The 21,882-nt window shown below is 50.1% G+C and overlaps 3 long non-coding RNA genes across 3 annotated transcripts in view; 2 read left to right on the top strand and 1 right to left on the bottom strand.

Annotated features, from left to right (window-relative positions):
• Positions 1–21,882, bottom strand: part of LOC135307701 (uncharacterized) — a 152,844-nt gene that overhangs the window by 107,231 nt on the left and 23,731 nt on the right. The window lies entirely within an intron of this gene.
• Positions 14,478–16,085, top strand: LOC135307251 (uncharacterized). The gene is made up of 5 exons (XR_010367961.1): positions 14,478–14,651; positions 14,820–14,891; positions 15,535–15,621; positions 15,824–15,895; positions 15,982–16,085. It is a non-coding gene; the product is annotated as an uncharacterized LOC135307251 (long non-coding RNA).
• Positions 17,168–19,625, top strand: LOC135307250 (uncharacterized). The gene is made up of 3 exons (XR_010367960.1): positions 17,168–17,525; positions 17,613–17,714; positions 19,543–19,625. It is a non-coding gene; the product is annotated as an uncharacterized LOC135307250 (long non-coding RNA).

The raw sequence follows: 21,882 nt of genomic DNA, 5'->3' as shown, positions 1-21,882 counted from the left end.
GAACTGTCACCTGTACAATCTTTTCCAGCCTCATGTAGTCTGACCTGTAACTGCTCCAAAGCCTGGTTAATTTTTTTAATGCTTTTGAAATTTTTGGTCCCATTTGCAGAGAACAGGAGGGTGCTGGCTATTTTTTTTCAGGTGCAGTGTATTTTTACTGGGGGCGGGACTGGGTTTAGTTTTACCTTCCCAGCATCAGCTGCACTGATGCTGGGAAGTTACTCTCTCTTATTCCAGTTACTCTCCAGGCTGGTACGTGCAACCCCAGTGGCAGCAGTGGTAGATTGAACTGTGCCTGGCCTGGGTTGGGAGGGGAATAATCCTACTGCATCCATGATTTTCCCTCCTGGGCACCTGCAGCAGGCAGAGCTGTGCCCTCCCACTGAGGCTGCCTCAGCCAGGAATGCTTGCAAAATCCCCGTGCTCCTTTTGCACAGTTCTGTTTTTTCCCTGGCAGAAGCAGGGCTGGTATCTCCAGACCAGGGGACATGGTGACACTGGGTGTTGCCATGGAACGTGGTGACGCTGGGTGTTGCCATGGGACAGGTGAGTCCTTGAAGGCACACACTTGTCCCACTGAGCTTGGGGCCCCTATTTGGAGATCAGCTGCAGACGACTGGAAACAAGAATGTGGCATCTCCCAGTTCAAACAAACAAACCAGAAAACTTTATTTTGAGGGATGAGGGGGCCAAACAACAGGGGTGGGTGCTCGTCTGGTCCTGCCCTGGTTTTCAGGCCGACTGTAGGGCTTTTTATCTCGCAGCTGCCGCCGCAAGACGTGCCTCACACGAATTGGCCCGGATTGGGAGCGGGGCAAGATCCAGGGGGGTATGTATGGGGCTGTTTGTTTCCTGGATGACTGAGATTCCTGGGACAGCCTCAATGCCACCTGGCTGGTGGTACCAGCACTCTGGGCTGGACCATCCTCCAACCTGCGTCGCTTTGCCAGTGGGCTCTTGGGTGCCTGAGGATACGTGTCTCCCCGTGGGTGGCCTCGCTTCAGGCCCTGCTTTCGGCAGGGCAAGCTGCTGCTGGTGACCAGCCCCACGGCCTGGGACCACCCTGACACCTCCTGAGGGGTTGGACCATCCTCCAACCTGCGGCGCTTTGCCAGTGGGCTCTTGGGTGCCTGAGGATCCGTGTCTCCCCGTGGGTGGCCTCGCTTCAGGCCCTGCTTTCGGCAGGGCAAGCTGCTGCTGGTGACCAGCCCCACGGCCTGGGACCACCCTGACACCTCCTGAGGGGCTGGACCATCCTCCAACCTGCGGCGCTTTGCCAGTGGGCTCTTGGGTGCCTGAGGCTCCGTGTCTCCCCGTGGGTGGCCTCGCTTCAGGCCCTGCTTTCGGCAGGGCAAGCTGCTGCTGCTGCTGGTGACCAGCCCCACGGCCTGGGACTGCCCTGACACCGCCTGAGGGGCGGTGCTGGGGCTGCTGGTCTCAGCACGCAGCAGTGGCACGCGGTTGAGCCGGATGCGTTTTCCTTTCTGGCTGCCCGAGTCTTGTGCTTGCTGTCTCCATGAACGGCGACGAGCCTGGTCCGGCCTGGCATGTCCGGAGAGGCAGCTGCCGCTCTCTGCGTCTGCCTCTGCCCGGTGACACGGTGTGCATTGGGGAGAGAGAGAGAGGGCAGGGGGAGTGAGCACCTTGTAGAGCTCAGGAAATGTCCCTGCAGCATTGTCCCCAAGGCCCTGCTGGCTGGCTAAAGGGCAGGGGAAGTGCCGGTGCCCACAGCCCAGCCTGGCTCCTCTGGCCCATGAGAGGAGGGCCTCTACTCTGGGGTGATTCTGTGGATCTCCTGTTTCCCCTTTCTGCTGCTCTTGGCCGCTCCCCCTCTGCCATCTGTGGGGAGGGAGACTTGGCTCTCACCTCGCTCCTTGCCAGGGGGACGCTTCTTAGCAGCGTTCTGCTGCACCATTGTGGGTACGGAGGAATGTCTGGACGGTCTGTGCCACAGCACTGCCGGCCTTTCTCCTCCTGACAAAGCCTTCCAATCCTTCCTTGAGTGAAGAGAGATGCCTCAGAGACACCAAAACTCGCTCAGCAGCCTTGGGCAAGCTCCCTCTCGGGATCCTGTCCTCAGCTCTGAGTGCAATGTTGATGTACAGCAACAGTTATACCTCAGGCCTCCCTGGAGATGTGCCCGTGACCTCACAATCGGTGAGTTCTGCGTGCCCCACTCCCCTCACTTGGGGACGGTGTCCTTGTGGGTGCTGGCTGGGACTTTGTCCATGTCAGGCATGGCTGTGGTGGGAAGAGGAGAAATGGGAACAGGTCCATCAACAGGTTTATGGGCTTGAGTAGGCTCAGGTCTTACTACAGGTCATCAGTGATGATTGTTCCCCCCACCACAGCACCCAGGGGACCTTGTAAAGTCTGAAGACTTTGCTTATTTTTAGGCCTCTCATGTTAAAAGAATTCCATGCTGGGCCTGTGTTACATAATTTTCTCAAAAAAATTGTCCAGTTAGACCAAGCTGAAAAGTAGTTCTTTTACTGTGGTAGGTTTAGGAAGGAACACAGATGTCGACTAAAAATCAGTCATTCCTAAGAAAGCGTAACTGTCATTATCAAAGAATTGTGGATGTTGAATAGCTTAAATGTACAAAATAACATGAAACTAAAGTTGAAGCAGGTTATTACTTACAGTCTAATTCAGAGCCCCTTGAATTATGTCAAAAAGAAGCTTTGACTTCAGTGCTTTTTGCATCTGACTTAATTCCACAAATTGGAAACAATGTTTTGGTCAAGCTTTTTTTAATTTTTTTTAACAATTTAATATGTGTCAAAAACTCCTAAGGTTCACTACATTTGCCTATGGAGTATTTTTGATTTCCAGTGTTTTCTTATTCCCATGTTGGGTTGTTGTTGCTGGGTTTTTTGCCTTTTTTTAAATTTTATTTTCCAGTCTAAAATAAAAATCTGCTGTATTTAAGTTTTTGATCCTGTATGATAATGAAGACTAAACTATCCCATTTCAGTTACTTTTCAAAATAAATATGTGGATGAAAGTAGGTAAAATCTACTTAACAATATGATTATATTCACATGAGGGTCTGAAAAAAATAAGTACTTTTTTCTTATCTGTTAGCTCACATAATTAGTTGTTAGAGCACTCTTGGAAAAAGAGCTATGGGAGTAAAAGCAGTGGAGCTAAAAAAGTGCAGCTAATGTAAGGCAATGGTTGTAGTGCAAAGATGCCAGAGAATATAATAAAAAATATCTGTTGTGATCTAAATTTAGCATTATTAGAGTCTGGGGAAAACTATGGCTGAGAAGTCATTAGGGCAAGAACAAAGGTTAGTGCTGCAGAGAAGAGAGCTGATGCCAAGCTGAAGACACTGTTATTTACAGATGATTCAGATCTGCCTATCAGTTCAGAAAATTGCCCTCTAAAAATGGAAACCATCATCATATTAAACTTCACATGGAAACAAGAACCACAGCATGTGGACTGGCCTTTCTCCTCGTGTTGTCTATGTATAAATATCTATTTAGCAGTGGGCAACTGGGCTGCCTCTGTGTGGTGGGGATGATGGGGTAGTAGTTTGTGGAAGGTAGCTGGGACAAACTTTAGGAGAGGTAAAGGACAAGTACCCACAGCCAAACAATATGGTCAATGAAACACTTGTGGTTTTGTCATGAAGAGTAAATTTTAAGGAATTAAACACTTGTGGTTTTACCATGAAGAGTAAATTTTCTTAGTGTAAAGTCATCTTTTTATCATAGACTGTTGAATTTTAAGCAGTGTATGTGGCTGTAATGCAGCTCTCAACGTCAAAATTTTGGAAAATTTCAGAGTATGGTATGTCTTTAGGTCCATGGTTTTCATGTGCCTTCACTTGCTATGAGGGGTTTATCCAAACCCCAGGTTCAGATAGTATCCAGCTTGTTCCAGATGTCCTGCACTTTTGTTTCATGGGCACATAGATAATAAAAAAGTTATCAGTTTCTTTAAGCCTTTTAACTGTTGTTGTTAGCCAAGGACATGGTGTACATTTTTGTGAAAGCATTTTAAAACCAGATGAAATTGTTTTTAATTCAGAGGTTTTTCAGAAATATTTTCAATGATACACATTATAGCATACAATCAGTGCACTGGAATTTGGATTAACTTAAATAAGATCAAGTGAATATATCAGCAATCTTCCACAAAATAATTAAGAAGTAACTGTGTACTGCATATGACTTTTAAATATCTTTAAATATCTGATGACTATTGCAATTGTGTTGTGGTGCAGGGTTCATTTGGTTTCTTCCGTTTCCCCCTAAAGTTATAACGGTTCGGTCCTAGGGTTCCCCCCCCCCACCCCCCCTGGCAGCCCCTCCTTTTGAGAGTGTCAGTTTTTTGTCTCCACCCCTGTTCCCCTGGTTACCCTCTGTCAATCCCTCCCTGAGTTCCTGTCCATCAGCCACTGTCCCCTTCCCTATTTCCAGAAAGTTCTCCCCTCCTCGGTGGGTGACTGGATCGGGAACAAGGGTCCCTCCCTGTCGCATTCCCTATTGGCGAGCCGGCATATTTGTCACGAGTTTGTTCCCTCCCAAGTTCTCTCTCATTGGTTGAAATGTTCTATGTTCCGTCCCTTTCTAATCGGCTGTACCCCTGCCTCGTGGTCCCGACTCGGCTGGCGTTCCCTGGAGACATTAAAGCACTCTGGACTTTGCCCTGATTCGGGTCCCTCTTTTCTACTTCGCCTTCTTGCTGATCACTGCTGCCTCCTGCTGAGGCGCTGCCCGGACGCCCCCGGCGCATCTGGGCAGTGCCCCCCCGGCTGTCAGTTGCTGTGCCACAGCTCGGCCAGTGCAGCCTCCTCCCCCGCCCGGGGGAGTAGAGAAAAAACCTCGGACAGCAACTCGGCACAATTGTACTTCAACTCGGATGAAACTTTGACAGATTTCAGTGCATGTTTTGCTTTTTTTTTTGATCTGGGCCAGAACTGTAGAGAAATGGAAGTCTGACCATGTGTGCACTTTGTGTGGAATGTATTGAGTGGTTGCAAACTTGTTTGAAGTCGTTGTTTTGGGGAACTAAATATATTTTTTTCTGTGTGTGTGAAAGTTACAGAAGAGTTACTGTCTAACACATAAAAATTCAAAGCTAGCCCTATAAATGGGTAAGAAATCACATGTCTCTCACAGCTTTCAAGAAGTGAACCTTTCTTTGGAAAAAGAGAACCAACAATAAGCTGTGCTTTTTATTAAAATTTCTTTTTATTTAATATCTCTCTCCATGTTTGTATACAATGTGTATAATTTAGTGGATTTTGTAGTCAAAACAATTGATATTGCCCCTATTTTCCTGCAGGTTTCTCTAAATATATATCCTCTTCAATGATTTTTTCCCTTTTAATAATCTTTATTTATGGTTCACATGAAAAACCAGCCACTGGGGAGTTGGGAACATGGTTTTTATTGTCTGGATGTTGTCAGTGATGGTGCACGGAAGCATAAAGGATCTTGAATTTTGTAAACCAAGGTAATTGTGCAGGAATCTTGATAACAAATTCTTGTTTTGACTAGTAAAGGATAGGTTATTAAATTCATCGTTGTAGTATCTAAAGCTTGCTCCAAAATGGGGTAATTTTTCATCTAAGGACCACTTTGAAGTACACTCTGCATGTTCTTTTTGAAGCATCCCTTAACAACAGAAAGTTACAGCTGGGATGATGTTTCACTGCTTTTTAAATAGATCCTCTATGCAAAACCTGAGGGCTGTAGTTGAGCTGAGCCCTGTTTTGCTTGGAACTTTTTTGCCCCCACAATTTCCCACAAAGTGAAGGTGGAGAAATTACTAACTTTTACTAAGAAAGATAATAGGTCTAATGGGCTCTTGTATATTATGGATTGATCAGTATACTCAAGCTGTAAAATTTTTGTATGAAAAATTAACAAGCACAGAACCTGTAGTCTGGACTCTGGAGGATACCGAACGGTTCCAAGACTTAAAGGCTCGATTGACGAAAACCCCAGTTTTGAGTCTGCCTAATTGAAGAAAACCATTTGATCTGTTTGTTAATGTTAATGAATGGATAGCATATGGAGTGATAACCCAAGGCTGGGGGGGAAGCAGGAAGCTGGTGGCTTATCTGTCAAAATTATTGGATGTGGTTGCAAGAGGGTGGCCAGCCTCTATTCAAGCTGTGGCAGCCACAGCTACCTTATTAGAAGACACTCCAAATCCTACATTAAATGGAAGGATTTCAGTACACACATCCCATTATTTGAGGACAGTGTTAAGCCAAAAACTCCTCAGTGGCTAACACACAGCTGAATCCTGAGGTATGAAATAACCCTGATGAATGTCAAGAATCTAGAGACTGTCACCTCAAAAGGTTGAAACCCTGCTCAATTCTTAACCGGGGAACCAAAAATGGAAAATTTAGATCATAATTGTATAGAGCTAATTGAGATGCAAACAAATGTAAGAGAAGAGCTAGAAGAAGACCCCTTACCATATGGAAGGATCCAGTATATAGATGGATCCTCCCAAACAGTAATGGGAAAATGGGCATCAGGATACGCCATTATTGAAGCAGAGGAAAACAAAGAAAAAGGGAAATTACCCTCAAATTGCTCTGCACAAACTGCGAGGTATATGCCCTAAAGAGAGGTTTTGATTTATTAGATGATATAGGGACAATCTCCATGGATTCTCAATATGCCTTTGGGATAGCTCATACCTTTGGAAAAATCTGGCCAGAGAGGGCATACCTTAACTCAAAGGGGAAAAATCTGGCACATGAAAGTCTGATAGGGAAGCACTTGAATCCCTCAGAGGACCAAAAGAAATTGCCACAGTCCATATTAAAGGCTACTAAAAAGGGGATACCCCTGAAATCCAAGGAAACAAATTAGCAGACCGGGCAGCCAAAAAAGCAGCCTTTGAAATGCTGGACTCAGTCATAGTCCTAAGGGTAAAAAAAGACCAGGGGAAAATAAAGGAAGAGGGGGTTCCAGTTTTCAAGGACAAGGAGCTAAAAGAAATAGAGCAAATGGGAGCAGTAAAAACAGGGGATGGAAAGTGCTGGACCCCAGATGGATGATAAATATTCAACTGAATAATAACCAGGAAAGTGATGGAAGAGATATACCAATTAACTCACTGGGGAACACAATGAATATATGATCATTTCCTGAAATATTGCATGGGGACAGGAATATATGAAATGGCCAGATCCATCACAGGAGAATGTCTAACCTGCCAAAAAGTCAACAAAAAGGTAATGTGAAAAACAACTCCAGGAGGGAGGAAATTAGCCATAAGACCTTTCCAGAATATTCAGGTTGATTTTACTGAATTAACTCCAGCCCCAGGGTATAAACACCTATTGGTCATAGTTAACCACCTAACCCACTGGGTTGAAGTGTTCCCCACAAGAAACTCAAACTGTGACAAAAGTTCTCTTGGAAGAAATTCTTCTGAGATATGGGCTAGTAAATCTTATTGATTTGGACTGTGGCCCCCACTTTACATCCAGTGTTCTGCAACAAGTCATCAGGGCCCTGGGAATAAAGTGGGAGTTACACACCCCTTGGCACTCTCAGAGTTCTGGGAAGGGCGAGAGGGTGAATCAAACCTTAAAGCATATCTTAACAAAATTGGTCTTAGAAACCCAATAGAACTGGGTCAAATGTTTACATCTAGCCCTCTTACAAATAAGAACAAGAGCCAGAACAGATCTAGGGGTCTCTCCTTATGAAATGCTGCTTGGGCTGCCTTTCTTGCTTACCCTGTACAGTACCAGGGAACATCTAGAAGGGGGCATGACAATGCAAAAATACTTAGAAACAGTAACAGCAACCCTGGAAGAACTAAGGGAAAAGGGACACCTTCCCCAAACTTCCCCACTGAACTGTAAAATACGTAGTATTAACCCAGGAGACCGGGTATTGATTAAATCATGGAAAACCTCTCCACTCACTGCTCGCTTTGAGGGCCCCTTCCAGGTGCTGCTTACAACAAACACCGCAGGAAGAACAAAGGAGTGGGGGTGGACACATGCAAGTCCAGTGAAGGGTCCAGTACAACCCCCAAATGAGGCAAGCAAATGGACTATAGGCAGCAGAGACAATAAAGACTTGAAATTGGTCCTGAGGAAAACAGCAAAAGAAGCGCAACCCTGAACACAACCCCCCACGGGAAGCATCTACATTGTTATCCTTAAATCCTTAAAGCTTGTTAATGTTTGTTATAGTACAAGGTCAAGTTTTGTTCAGCTAAGAATGACAATCAAAATAAGATCTCAGTTTCTGGTACTGTTCCATAGAGCACTCTCCTTGCAACCCTAATTGGGACCAAATTGAAGAAAGGGAGTCAGTACAATAAAGGTCATGGCAGAATGTCTCCAGAAGAAGGGAAAACCAGAAGTGGGAGGCAAGACTGGATTGGGAATTACCTCCAGGAAATACTCTCTGGGCACCGAGAAAACCCCTGTGGTTCGAGAGGTGAGGAGGCCAGCCCGTACCAGACTCCCACTCGTAGCAATGCTACTACTCACCCACTTTGGAGGAAGTGGAGGAAACACTTGTGAGAAGTGTTACTATCCCTTGTATAGAGGAGATACAGTACGTGTACTCATCAGAGTACACACAGACATGAATCCCAAATGCATCGATCACTCCCAGTTAACAACCTGTAAAGAAGAAAATAAACTATATGGTCTGGCTAAAAATATTGCAAACCCAAGCCAGAGGATGTCAGGAGAGTGCCCTGTGAAAGAAAGATGGGTATGCTTTGAACAAGGAAGTGAAACCACAAGGAAAGTGATACATTCAAAGAGAAAGAAGTGCAATTGAAAAGACAAAGGGATAGAGAGGGACAAATATACAGAAAGAATCTTTTTTATCAATATGGTACAAAAGAATTTAATTTGACTCATTGTTGAGTGTGCAGGGGGACAAACTTAAGTGAAATTTGGCCATGGGACAGTATCAGTTTAGGTCCCCTAGACATTTTTAAATGGATTACATCAAGAAAAAGCACAGTGGTACCCAAAAGAAGGGAAGGTGAGTGGAAGCTTAAATCAACAACAACAGAGGAAGAGTTCAATAACATTAAAAAGTGTGTGCTGGATTGGCACGGCTAACAAATCAGCCATGGCATTGCCTTCTGCTAAAAAATCTGGAAGAGAAGAATGTGAGCGAATGTGCATTACAAAGTAAGGCTCTTGTCGAATGGAAAGAAGTAGGATTAACTTTTTAAGCAAACCGTATAACTGATGATCAGAAACTTCTTTCAGCAGAGATCCTTCTGCTCTTTCCACCACACCTGCAACGTAAATTGAATCCGTTACTAAATTAAAAGGAAATGTGAATTTTGAAAAGACCCGTACAACTGCTGCTAACTCTGTAATCTGTGCAGAACCATCTACTTCCTCAGTATCTGATTCCCATTTTTTTGTCTCTGAATTTTGCCAAGCAATCACAGACCTTTTAGACTTCCCAGAACCGTCTGTAAAAAATGTGATTGCCTCGAGGGGTGCATTATTTCTTAAAGGCTTATGAATTAATTTTAAAGATGAACTTAATAGCTCATGTTTGGGACAATTGACTGAAATTTTTCCTGCAAAATTTTCCAAAGCAAATTGCATGACTTCTGAATTTTGAATTAACCATTCTAAATAGATGGATGTGACAGGCAGAAAGATTTCTGCAAAATCTTTTCCTGCAAGTGAAAGCATTCGAGATCTAGCCTTGATAATCAATTGTGAAATAATTTCAGGGCAAGTTGTTATAGTTTTACCCAATTGACGAGACAGGAAAACCCACTCTAAGATTATCAGATGGTCCTTCTTCTCTAGATCCCACTGGAATATCAAACCATGAAGTTGTGGACTCTCTCCTAGAACTGCAAACAAAAAAGACAGGTTAGGATTATACCGATGAGCCTGACGTGACTGGATGGCTCTCATCACTTTGTCTTAAAGCATTTTGAGCTTCTTTGTTGAATTCTCGCGGTGAGTTTAAAGCTGTGTCTCCTCTCAACAAGTCTGCCAGAGGAGCCAAGTCCTGATTTGAAAGGCCTAGTAGTGGATGAAGCCAGTTCAGAGTCCCCACGAGCTGCCGCACTTCATTCCATGTCTTTGGATTTGTCCTTAGCTGGAGTGGCTGCGGGGTTACCGTTTGTTCTGTCATCCTGTATCCTAAATATTTCCAGGGAGGAAGTGTCTGTATTTTTTCCTTTGCTACAGCGAGTCCTGCTTTCTCCTCTGCTGAGATGACCTGATCTGTTGTCTCCTGCATTGATGCTTGGTCCTTGGCTGCTACTAAAATATCTTCCATGTAATGTAATATGAGAGAATTTGGATATTGTGCACGAACTGAGGAAAGTATTTTTGCAACATACCACTGGCATATACTCGGGGAATTTCTCATTCCTTCTGGTAGAGAAAGCCAATGATATCTTTTCAAGGGTGCTTGCTGATTTATGGATGGGATGGAAAATGCAAATCTTGGTGCATCATCTGGATGCAAAGGAATATTGAAAAAACAGTCTTTTAAATCAATAACAGACAACTTCCAATCTTTTGGAATCATAACAGGAGAGGGTAAACCTGGTTATAAAGAACCCATTTCTTGAATCACTTCATTAACTTTTCTGAGATCCTGCAACAACCTCCACTTCCCACTGTTTGGCTTTTTGATTACAAAACCTGGGGTGTTCCAGGGACTAGTAGTTGGAGTTAAGTGACCTTTGTTTAACTGTTCCTGTACCAACTGCTCTAAAGCAGCAAGTTTCTCTTTGGGTAAGGGCCACTGGCTGACCCAGATGGATGTATTAGATGTCCATGTCAGTTTTAAAGTGTTATGTCCATCAACAGCTTTTGTTAAAATCCAGTTTCTAACCTCACACCCCATTGCGACAAAATGCCCCGGCCCCAAAGAACAAAATCAGCTCCTACAACGAATGGTCTTGTGGTGGCAACACGACCTGCAGGCCCCTCAAATGTGCCTGAGTGGGAGCTTCGAGAGCTCTCACAGTGACCACCAATAGCTGCCAGCTGAGCCAGTGCAGGCACCGTGGCCCAGTCCTGTGGCCATTCCGGTGTCAGATGCCGTCTGCTCCGGGATCTGTCAGGCCACTGAGGGTGATGGCTGCCCGAGGGGCTGCAGCACACAGGTGAGCTGAGGCCGCCCGCGGCTGATGAGCCTGGTCCAGGCCATGGCAGCTGTGCTGTTCTGGGACTCTGGTAGGAGGAAAGCTTGTGCTGTGGTCAGTCCTTTGGGTAAAAAGCATGGAGGGTCTGGACACAAAGCTAAGACTGTAATTTCCTGTGAACAGGTGACAGAGAGCACAGCTGGAATGACATAAAAACCTTCTGCATGGGATCTGCTCACTCCCACGATGAGGAACTGACGTGGTTGTGGTTCAGGCCCCAGCTGTCCTGTGGGCACTGTGTGAGCAATGGCATTGGTCAGCACCACTGGCTGGGCTGGGGACAGCTCCAGTCTGGTACCTGGGGACATTGTGGTCGGCAGTCCTGCACAGACGTGCTGCAGCTCTGACCGTGGTGGCCTGTGGTGCTCTCTGCCCCTGGTGCAGGGTTCCTGTGTCATGGCAGCCACTGCCCCGTGCCGGGCTGCACGTTTCCCGGCAGATGGCACGGACAGCCCTGTGCTGGGTGACAGCTGTTAGCACGTGACAGAAACCTCTGCATCCACTGTTTCTGGGCAGTGGCCTTCTGCGGGCCCCAGGACATCCCCTTTGAAATGACCTCTCTGGCCACACGAATGGCACGTGTCCCTTGGAGTCTGCTGGTTTTCAATTGCACCTCTGAATGCTCTTAGAGCCTCTGCTAGGGCTTGTGTTTGCATTTCTGCTGCTTTTTCCTGCTGCTTTGGGGTGTTTTCCTGAGCTGCTGTGATGGCACTGGCCAGCACCTCTGCCTGCATGGCTGCTGCAGGCTCAGGGGTGCCCAGGCGGTTCAAGCATCCACGAGCTGGGTCAGGGTGGGCTCAGGACCCTGTGGCAATGCAACTAATACTTTTTTGCAGCTCGTGTTTGCATTAGAAATTGCAAGCCGTTTTAATAACTCCTGTCTGGCTCCGTCTATTGGAATTTGCTTTTCTAATGCCATTTTCAAACAGTCCAAAAACTTAATATAAGGCTCATCTATTCTGTGTTTTATTTCTGTGAAATCTAATTCTGGTTTGTTGCCATCAGGAACCTGTAACAAAGCTGTTTTTGCTGCTTCTTTGATATCCTGTAATACTTGTTTATTGAGAGTTCGGGCTTGTGTTTGAGGATCTGTATGAGCTCCTCCACCTGAGCTGATCTATAGTCAAATTTGCAGTGGCTGGAGTTCCTGCATAACCTCCTAAAAGGTCATTTAACAAACGTTTCCATGCCAGTTCCCACAGAGAAAATTCTCTTGGGGACAGCAGGGATGTGCAAAGCTGCTTTAAATTGTGTGGAGTAAATACATTTGCTGTAAAGGTGGCTTGTAAAAGACTTCTGAAATATGCAGAATCGCTACCATACAAACGAGAGGCTCTGCAAATCTCTTTTAACTCAGCAAAACTGATCTGCTGCCAGCTCCCTCTCGGTGCAGGACCTGCTGTGCACCTCACAGGAAAAACTTTTAACTTCGATGCAATTTCCCACTCTCCTTCCTGAACTGCATCCTTTCTTATCCTCTGCCAGGTATCTGTGACTCCTCGTGTGTTAAACTCTTCCTTAGATTATTTGGAATTACATTGTGGAGCATAGGAATAATTAGTTTTTTGTTCTGGCAAGGTTTCTGACATGGGCGCCGCCATCTTGGACAGGGTGACTTCCGGGCATCACATCCGGTTCCCACGCTCGGCAGGGAGGGGGCGTGCCCTCCCGGGCTATGGGGGGGGAGCAGGGGCGGGGACACTGCCCATGCTCCGCCCACAAAAGGGGCGTGTCCCTGCTCTGATGGGCAGGAGCTCAGGGAGGAGCCACCCAGGGACTGCTGGGAGCCCGGGGAGGAGGGCGAGCCACGCCCACGAAGGGCGGGGCTGGGCCGGGGCCATCATGGCGTCTGCCATGAGCTCCTCTGTTCTCAGAGTGGGCACAATCGGCTCGGCTTTTTTCCATTGTACTGCCAAAATTCACCGATTTTGAGCGCCAAAGGCAGCTTTTCAGAGGGAATACAGAGGACTTAGGTATGGCAGGGATTGTGAAAGATGTGGTTTGCAGAGGAGCCTGGCCAGGGCTGGTCTGCTCCCCTCTCTCCCAGGACGGGGGTGGGGAAGGGGGAGGGCGGCTGGCCTGGCCACCTCCCAGCCGCTCCTCCGGGGTTTCTGGTTCTCGACTGGGATAAGGGAAGGCTTCTGGGTCCCCTCAGAACTCCTCTTTCTCCTCTCCTCCCGGTCCTGCTGTTGCTGCCTGCATTCTGCCCTGTCCCTGATCTTTGCTTGCTTGTGTGCATTCTTTGCTTGCTTTGCACTTTCCATTGTTACAAATTTTAAGACTGTCCTGAATATTGGACGCAGCTTTAAGTTGGACTTCTTATTCTTTTCCATGTTATATAATTTCAGTCCGACCGAATCCCAGAAGTCTGGATCGAGTTTCTGAGACATGTCTGAGTTTGGGAACTCTGTTAAGACCCATTTTACAAGCTTTTTAAGCTGTTTCTTGTCAAACTGAATATCTTGAATTTCTAACTTATAAATGAAATATGAAAAAAAAATCCTGCTCAGCTAAAGACAACCGATTTCCCATGGTGGCACTCACCAGAGTTTTCCAGTTGTCCTTCTTGGTATGAAATTCCTCCCCGGTCCTGGGTCACAACAGTGACAAATCAGCTGAGCTGAGCGACAGAGTCCTCTGAGGCTGCGGTGCTGCTCCAGTCCCGTCTCCGATTACAGCCTCCTCTTCACCAGTATGAGGCTTTGATTCGAGATTCCCTCTCAATCTCAAATCCCTTCTTCTGAGTTTTCTATTTTAAAGCGACAAAAAACTCAGGTGCAGGCCTGCTCCCCCAAAACACGCAAATATCAAGTAAAAATGTCCTATTTTGATGGAGGTAATCAAAAAATCCCTAGACCATCTTCCTCAATAGGAGAAATACTGTCCGGGTGCCACGTGCTGGGTTCTTTTTTCTCAGGCCGGGTGTTATAAACCTTCAAAAGGGAACCCAGCACACCCAAGGATAGCTCAGCTATTACCTTTGGCAAATAATGAGCAGGATGGCTTCTGCTGCAGTGTTAGAAACAAAAAAGGTTTAATAAAAGGCAAAATGACAAACAGAAAATCCGATCCAGGTACAGCAGTCTGCCACTGGTAGAAACACCTTCACAAAAGCCTCGTGGTCCTTTTGTCCTCCTCTTTTCTACTTTATGGGCCAGGCGGGACCTTTTCGCTTCTATCCAATTAGGTGACCCCAAGGTTTTAGTGAAGCCTCTGGGGTCTTACGAGGTGGCTTTTCACCTGATCGTTGGGAGAAACTTCTGGGCTTTTTTCCTTTTTTGGGGGACAAAGGCTAGCTTTGCCACTCTGTCATTAGGGGGGCACTCTCCTACATCTCCCCACTGGGGACCAGCTCCATCTGATCCAGCTGTCCCTCTTCCTTTCTCCAGAAATGAAAGGAGAGCCTGTGCAGAAGGAAGCATTTCCCGGAGGAAGCAGTGGTTCCATGCCAGCCTCTGCTGCAGGAAGGGAGGCGATGCCAGGCACAGGCCCAGGAGGTAATTGCTGTGCCTCTGGGCCTGAGCCCTGCTGAGGCTTGAGCTGCCCTCTCTGCTGCTTGGCAGTGCAGGCACACAGCATTACCTGACCCCCTTGCAGTGCTCGGTTCCCTAGAGAAGGGGATCCCAGCACACCATGGAACACTTCCCATCTGTGCTCCTTTCTAGATTGGGATCGTGACTTGCATCATTTGGAAATGCTGGTAAACCATGGTTTAAGGATCTTGGAGCTTGGTGAAGGTAGGTTGTCAGCAACCCTTTCCTAACAGAGTAATCACTGTCCAAGTGTAATCGTTGTCCAGAGTAATATTCCTCTGTCATTTCCCTTAAGATCCTCTGAAGTTTGATGGATTCTGCAAATCCTGGCTTCAAAGTTTCTACTATTGTGCCCAACAGTGATCACGCAGGATCGCTGTCAGTGAGAGAAGGGAGCATTTAGCTTTCAGCCTTCCTCCTGTGTGCAATGCCAGTGTGTCCTTCCATGTGCTCTGTGCAGCCAGGGAGAAGGGCAGAGAGGGAAGGGGCCGGGCCCAGGGCTGTGCCCCAGGGCTGAGCCTTTGGCAGCTCCTTTGCCAGCCCCAGGGAGCCTGAGCTGCTCCTGCTGCCACTGCCAAGCCCTGGCCCTGCCCGTGGCTGGCTTTAGAGCTGCTGGCAGCTCCAGGGAGTCCTTTCTGCCCCGACTGCCCTGCAAGGGGCTCCTTCCATCCCAGTGTGGGGCCACTGCAGGCACGAGGTCCCCCTGCCCCTGCTCCTGAGTGGGAGGCAGAGCTGAGGGAGTGCCTTGGAGGGCAGCAAACACCCAGGTGCCCTCACTGCCACTCGGGCCTGAAGGAGAATCTTCAGCAGGGTCACAGGAGCTGTTGTGTCCTGGCTTTCTTTGCAGCTGAAGTTGATGAAGATGATGCTGTTGATGAAGATGATCGGGATTCCCAGCCCATACCCATTACTGAGCATCTGGGAGATGCTGAGGGTAGGTAAAGACTTTCCTCCCTGGGAGAGCTGCCAGCTCAGAGCCCAAAGCTGGGCCAGGGGGCCATCGCTGCAGGTGCCAGCACAGAACCATGCACGTGTGTGCCCTCGCCCTGCACGATCCCCTCACCGCTCCTGCGTCTCAGTGGTGCCCGTGCAGATCAGCAGAGATGGCAGAAGCTTCTGTGGCTGTTGAGTTACAGGTGTGTCTGCAGGGAGGACTTCTCCTGCTCCTTTGCTGATCCCTACACAGAAGCCTGGCTCCCATTGCAGAGGTGAGTAGTGTGTCCCTGCTGACCCCACAGGCTGAGCACTGGTTTTGTGGGATCCATTCCTGGGAAATGGAACTATTTCACTTCAGGTCCCCTGAGAATGGAGAACAAACTTAGAGGAGACACTAAGTCCTGGAGGCATCCAAACACATGGAGGAGATGCCGAGTGATCTGGAGAGACGCCGTGGTGGGTGCATTTCCCTCATGCTTCCCCGGGGACTCAGCAGCCGGGGCCTTTGGCTGCACATCTGGACACGCCGTGCCCGGCACAGCGGGAAGGGATCCATGGCAGCCTCGCTGCCCCACTGCTGCTGCTGCTTCTGCTTTGACACCCTGCAGGGCTGTTTCCCAACCTAGCCTGGCTGTAGCTTTTTCCCAGCCCCTGCAGGAAGGCATTGGGCATTAGCTGACAGGCAGCCCAAACTGCACCATGTGCCTGAGATCCCCTGAAATTTCATAGTCTCCAGGATGATCACTAAGGGTGGGTATTATGATGAAGATGGGCCCTGGTCTACCCAGAAAATTGTGTGGATTCCTGATACTTAACCATGACTTTCACAAGTACTGGCTGCTGAAGATGCCACCTCCCCAGTGGGGAACACCCCCACCTGATCCAGCTGTCCCTCTTCCTTTCTCCAGAAGTGGATGGAGAGGCAGGGCAGAAGGAAGAATTTCCCAGGAGAAGCAGTGGCTCCATGCTAGCCTCTGCTGCAGGAAGGGAGGCCATGCCAGGCACAGGCACGGGAGGTAATTGCTGTGCCTCTGGGCCTGAGCCCTGCTGAGGCTTGAGCTGCCCTCTCTGCTGCTTGGCAGTGCAGGCACAGCCTGGACTAGAGCGGCACAGCCCAGGGGAATTATCCCGAGCAGACTCAGGGCACTCGGGTACTGAGCACTCCTGCTGGGGTCCCTCCTTGGGAGACATGTCCTGAAACCTGGCAGCGACTGCACGGGGTGCTCACGGTGGGGAAAGGACAGAGGGGGAGAGCAAGGCTGCAGTGTGTCCTGAGAGGGCCTGGCTGTTTGCCCTTGGGATCTGGGGGGTGTCCCAGCAGAAGGAGGGCAGGAGGGACAGAGGGAGGGAGGGATGGATAGCTGTGGCACTGCCTGCTGCAGTTTACCCCCATGCTTTAGGGAGGATTTCTTCTGTGTGTGAGGGAGAGGCCCGGGGCCATGCGCTGCTCCAGCCACCCCTCCCAGGGATGTTGCTGAGGGCAGGGAAAGAGTGTGGAGAGTGATGAGGAGCCAGCCCAGAGCTCCCCAGGCCCCTGGGCAGCTTTGGCCATGTCCATTCACATCTGGCTCCCACGGCCTTACCCAACCCCCTTGCAGTGCCCAGTTCCCTGTGGCAGAAGGGTATCCCAGCACACCCTGGAAAATGTTCTCATCTGTGATCCGTTATAGATGAGGGTGCTGGGAAGGCTTCTCCATCAGCTTGGATAAATAAAGTTTTGAAGCCCTTGGAGCCTCCTGATGGTATGTTCTCAGTGTGCCACCAAGGAAGAATTGTAGACAAGCGGGCAGGAACCAGGTGACAGAAGCTTCTGTGGCTGTTGTGTTACAGATGTGTCTACAGGGAGGACTTCTCCAGCTCCTACCTTGGATGCTGCACTCAAGCCCAGCTCCCGTCACAGGGGTGAGTAGTGTGTCCCTGCTGACCCCACAGGCTGAGCCCTACTTTTGTCGGATCCATTCCTGGGAAATGGAAATATTTTTCTCTAAGGTGCTCCAACAGGGAAAATCCAAGATACAACAGATAAGATATCCCTGGAACCATCCAAACAGATGAGGCAAGAGCTGAAGGAACTCCTGCAGACAAGACAAGGTGGGTGCATTTCCCTCATGCTTCCCCTGGGACTCAGCAGCCGGGAGCTTTGGCTGCACATCTGGACATGCTGTGCCCGGCACAGCAGGAAGGGATCCATGGCAGCCTCGCTGCCCCGCTGCTGCTTTCACGCCCTGCAGGGCTGTTTCCCAGCCTGGCCTGGCTGCAGCTTCTGCCCAGCCTCTGTAGGAAGGCGTTTGGCATCAGCTGACAGGCAGGCCAAACTGTAACACACCCTGAGATCCCCCACTATATCCAGCCCTGCAGATTAGGAAAAGGGTGGCTGTTTGGAGGTGGAAGTGCTCTCATCATGCCACTGTAACCTGGCCATTTTCCTGCTCCATAAATTTCACAAATATTACCTCTGATGCCACCACCCAAGTGGGAACAGCTCCATCTGATGCAGCTGTCTCCCTTCCTTTGTCAAGAGATGGACATACTGCTTCAGTGGAAGGTGGCATTTCCTGAAGGAAGCACTCCATCTTCGGTGCCAGCCCCTGCTGCAGGGAGGAAGGCGATGCCAGACACGGGCACAGGCACAGCAGGTAATTGCTGTGCCGGGCTCAGGCCTGGCCGGGGCTGTGTGGCAGCAGCTCTTCCCCCAGGGCCTGCCCTTGCCCTGCCCGGCAGCAGCCAAAGCTGGAGGCGCCTGGGCTTCCAGGCCTCTGGAGCTGGTTCAGAGCCCCGGGGAAACAGGACTGGTGCAGCAACGTCCCTGGCGCTGCAGCTGCTGCGGAGCTGGCCCTGAGTGCCCAGAGGCCCAAGGCACAGGAGCAGCCCCGAGCGGGAGCCCTGCCGCCAGCCCAGGGCCAGAGCCAGCCCTGGCTCCCGACTGGGCAGGGGCTGCGCTGGGTCCTGACAGGGCCTGAGCCTGTCCCCTGGGGCTGGGGGAGCTGTCACGGGGCAGGGAAGGCCAGGGCTGGCAGTGGCTGCTCAGGGATGGCTTTGGCCCGTGTCCCTGGCAGCAGCCACTGCCCAAGCAGCTGCGCTGCCCCCGGGCTCTCCTCCCGGCCTGCTGGGCTTTGTTGGCTGGCACAGCCTGTGCCAAGGGCCGGCAAGGTGCCTGCAGGCCCCAGCTCTGGGGGAAACAGAGAATGTCCTGCCCGTATCCACCGTGCTGCCAGCTCAGCAGTGCAGCACAGCACGAGCTCACACTCCCCATTGCTCCCACAGATGCGGCCGGCACCACAAGACCTGTTCCCAATGCCCAGGGTGGCCTCGGAAGGGGTTTCTGTCAGGGAGCAAGCTGCTGGCCAAGGTTAATGGCAGGCCTGCTTCTTTCGGAGATTATCATTATTTTATGCTGTGTCCGAATTTGGAGTTACTGGATGAGAAAATGGTGTTTTCGACACCTTTCCCAGGAATAGGTTCTTATGAAAACCTAATGCAGAGAGGAAACATTCCCAGAGAGCCTAGGGTCGAGTTGTTGCCAGTCCATGATTGTCCAAATAACTCTGCTGAGGGTTCTGCTGCTGCCGATTTCATTCGTTGGCCTCTCACTTGCTGGGCTGGCTCCCACTGAGGCTGCCTGGCCAAGAGCAGCCCCAGGGGCACAGGGCAGAGGCAGAGGGAGGTGGGGAGGAGAAGGAGAAGGGCCGAGGTTGCCCTTGAAAGGCAGAGGCGCTCTGGGGCCCGCTCCTGGCCAGGGACCCTGCCCAGAGCCATGCCCTGCTGGCCGGGGCCTTGAGGGGCAGCTGTCCAGCTGGGCCCAGCTGTGCCAGCAGCTCCAGCCGTGCTGGGGAGCCTTGCCAGCTCTGGGCCCTGCTGTGCAGGAGGGTCCCTGTGTGCCACTGGCAGCTGGGGCCTCAGCCACCTCCTCTCTGCACAGGAGCACCTCTGGACAGGAGTTGGAAGACGGTGGCTGCACCTCACACCCAGACAGCGTGAGCTGCTTCTCCCACAGTAATAACGGCCTGGACAGCCCTCTCAAGTGTTCTGTGAAGGGAACCCAAGAACAGCCATCTACAAGGAAACCTCCTACTACCCTGTAGATCCCACTGCCGCCTGCTCTCTCTATAGGTCTCCCCAAGATGCCTTCATCCCTTTTTTGATCTCCCTGCATCCCATCCCAGCCAATTCTCAAGGTCTTCTGGAGACCCCAGGCCCAGCCGAGCACCCTCCAGCCCATCCTGAGACCAACACATCCCTGCCTCTGCCCCTGAGCTCCCTGGCCTTGCCCTCTAAACAACACTGGAGTTAAGCCATGCTGCCCCACCAGGGTAGGCGATGGCCCCTTCTTCTGTTGCACTACAGAGATGGAGCTGCCACCCCAGTGTCTGGGAGGTAGCAGCAGCAAAGCCCACCCGGCACCAGCACTGGCTGAGCTCCGTGCCCAGGGGCAGCTGGGGATGGCCACGGTGTGGGCAGGCAGGAGCCAGGCAGGGGCTGCTGTGACCAGCGGCAGTGTCTCGATGGGCTGGGGGAGCCCAGGGGGCAGGCAGCAGTGTGGGGCTCCTGAGAACAAGCGACCCTATTTTGTCTTTGTTTTTCATTTTTAGAAATTTGTCTTTAAAAAAATATTTTAAATATTTTTTTTACTGTAGAGAGACATCCCTAAATATTTATTCCCGTGTAGTGCAGTAGTTAAGGACTTTACAAAGTAGTTTTAGAATCCCGAAAAGGAAACCCTATTTTTTCTGGACTTCTAATTTTTAGAAATATTTAGAAATATTTCTTGCTGAGACAATTCAGCACATAGTTCATCCCTTTTTCTAGAATACATTTCTATGTTTGAAAGTAGTTTTGCAGAAAATAATTTACCAATATACAATAAAATATAAAATGGCATTTCAGTGGTACTCTTTACTCTGTGAAGAACTAAGACACGCTAAGACAGCCAGCCTGCTGCAGAGGCAAAGATCTTTTCCCACGGGAACTTTATATCTAGTCACAACCAAGTCACATAAAACCTTTTCCCAGATATTTCCTGGGATTCTTGACCAGCTCACCTCTTAGTTTTCAGAGGCAAACTTTGAGCACAGTGGGAATCTCTTCAAGTCACCATCTTTGCTTCTGCAAGAACTGCCTAAGTTCGAGAGCAGGGGCTTCTCTCAGCTTCCTGCTGCCCCCGGGCTCTCCTCCCGGCCTGCTGGGCTTTGTTGGCTGGCACAGCCTGTGCCAAGAGCCGGCAAGGTGCCTGCAGGCCCCAGCTCTGGGGGAAACAGAGAACGTCCTGCCCGTATCCACCGTGCTGCCAGCTCAGCAGTGCAGCACAGCACGGGCTCACGCTCCCCATTGCTCCCACAGATGCAGTCGGCACCGCAACACGTCTTCCCGATGCCCAGAAGGGAATTGGTTTCTGCCAGGGAACACACTGCTGGCTGGAGTTAATGCCAAGCCTGGCTTTTCTATGGCATGCAGGGCATTGGGGGACCCCTGTAAGGATGGCACTTGGCCGGGGTCCCTCATGAGGCACATGAGCTGGAGGGGGTGTTTTGTAGGTGTTGGGTTTTGCAGGAAGGCATGCAGGGCTTTGCGTCCTTTGTAAGTGGTGCAGGGGGCTGGGGTTCCTCGTGAGGTTCTCAGGGGATTTGAGATCTCTTCTGTGGCGTACAGGGGACTGGAGACATCTGTAAGGCTGGCAGGGGCTTGAGTTCCTCGTGATTAACGTGGCGGTTTAGTGCTTGCCGTCAAGGCCTGGAGAGGAGCTGAGTCCTTCCTAAGGTGGGCAGGAGGCTGGGCTCTTTTGTGAGGCACACGAGGCTGCCCTGGGGTCTCTGCATTGGTGTGCATGGATTCTCTGTGAGGCACACAGGGATATTTTGGGGTCTCTGCTGAGGGGTGCAGGGATCCCTCAGGAGGCAGAAAGGAGTCTTGATGGTCTCTACTAAGGTGTGCAGGGATCCCTCATGAGATGTGCAGTGGGGTTTTTCATCTCCTCAGCGCAGCAAAGGGCCACTCTGGGTGGAGGCTGTGCAAAGTGGGCAGAAAGCTTCCTGCCAAGCCTTGCGGCTGGCAGGCAGGCGGAGCCCATCCTTGGGGGTCAGGCGGGGCCTCTGGAGCCGCCGCGCCCTTGTCGGGCAGGTCCCGGCCCCGGCGGGGAAGGGCCGCAGCCCCGGGCTCCGGCGGCGCTGCCGAGCAGCGGCGGAGGCACAACAAGGGCCCCGCTCCGGCCTGGCCCTGTGCTGCAGCCGAGCACAGGGACAGCCACGGCCGCTCCCTGCGCCAC

The sequence above is a fragment of the Passer domesticus genome, chromosome 9 (assembly GCF_036417665.1).
Source record: "Passer domesticus isolate bPasDom1 chromosome 9, bPasDom1.hap1, whole genome shotgun sequence".
Classification (NCBI taxonomy): Eukaryota; Metazoa; Chordata; class Aves; order Passeriformes; family Passeridae; genus Passer; species Passer domesticus.
The sequence above is the reverse complement of the archived record's forward strand: the minus strand, read 5'-3'. Positions and strand labels throughout refer to the sequence as shown.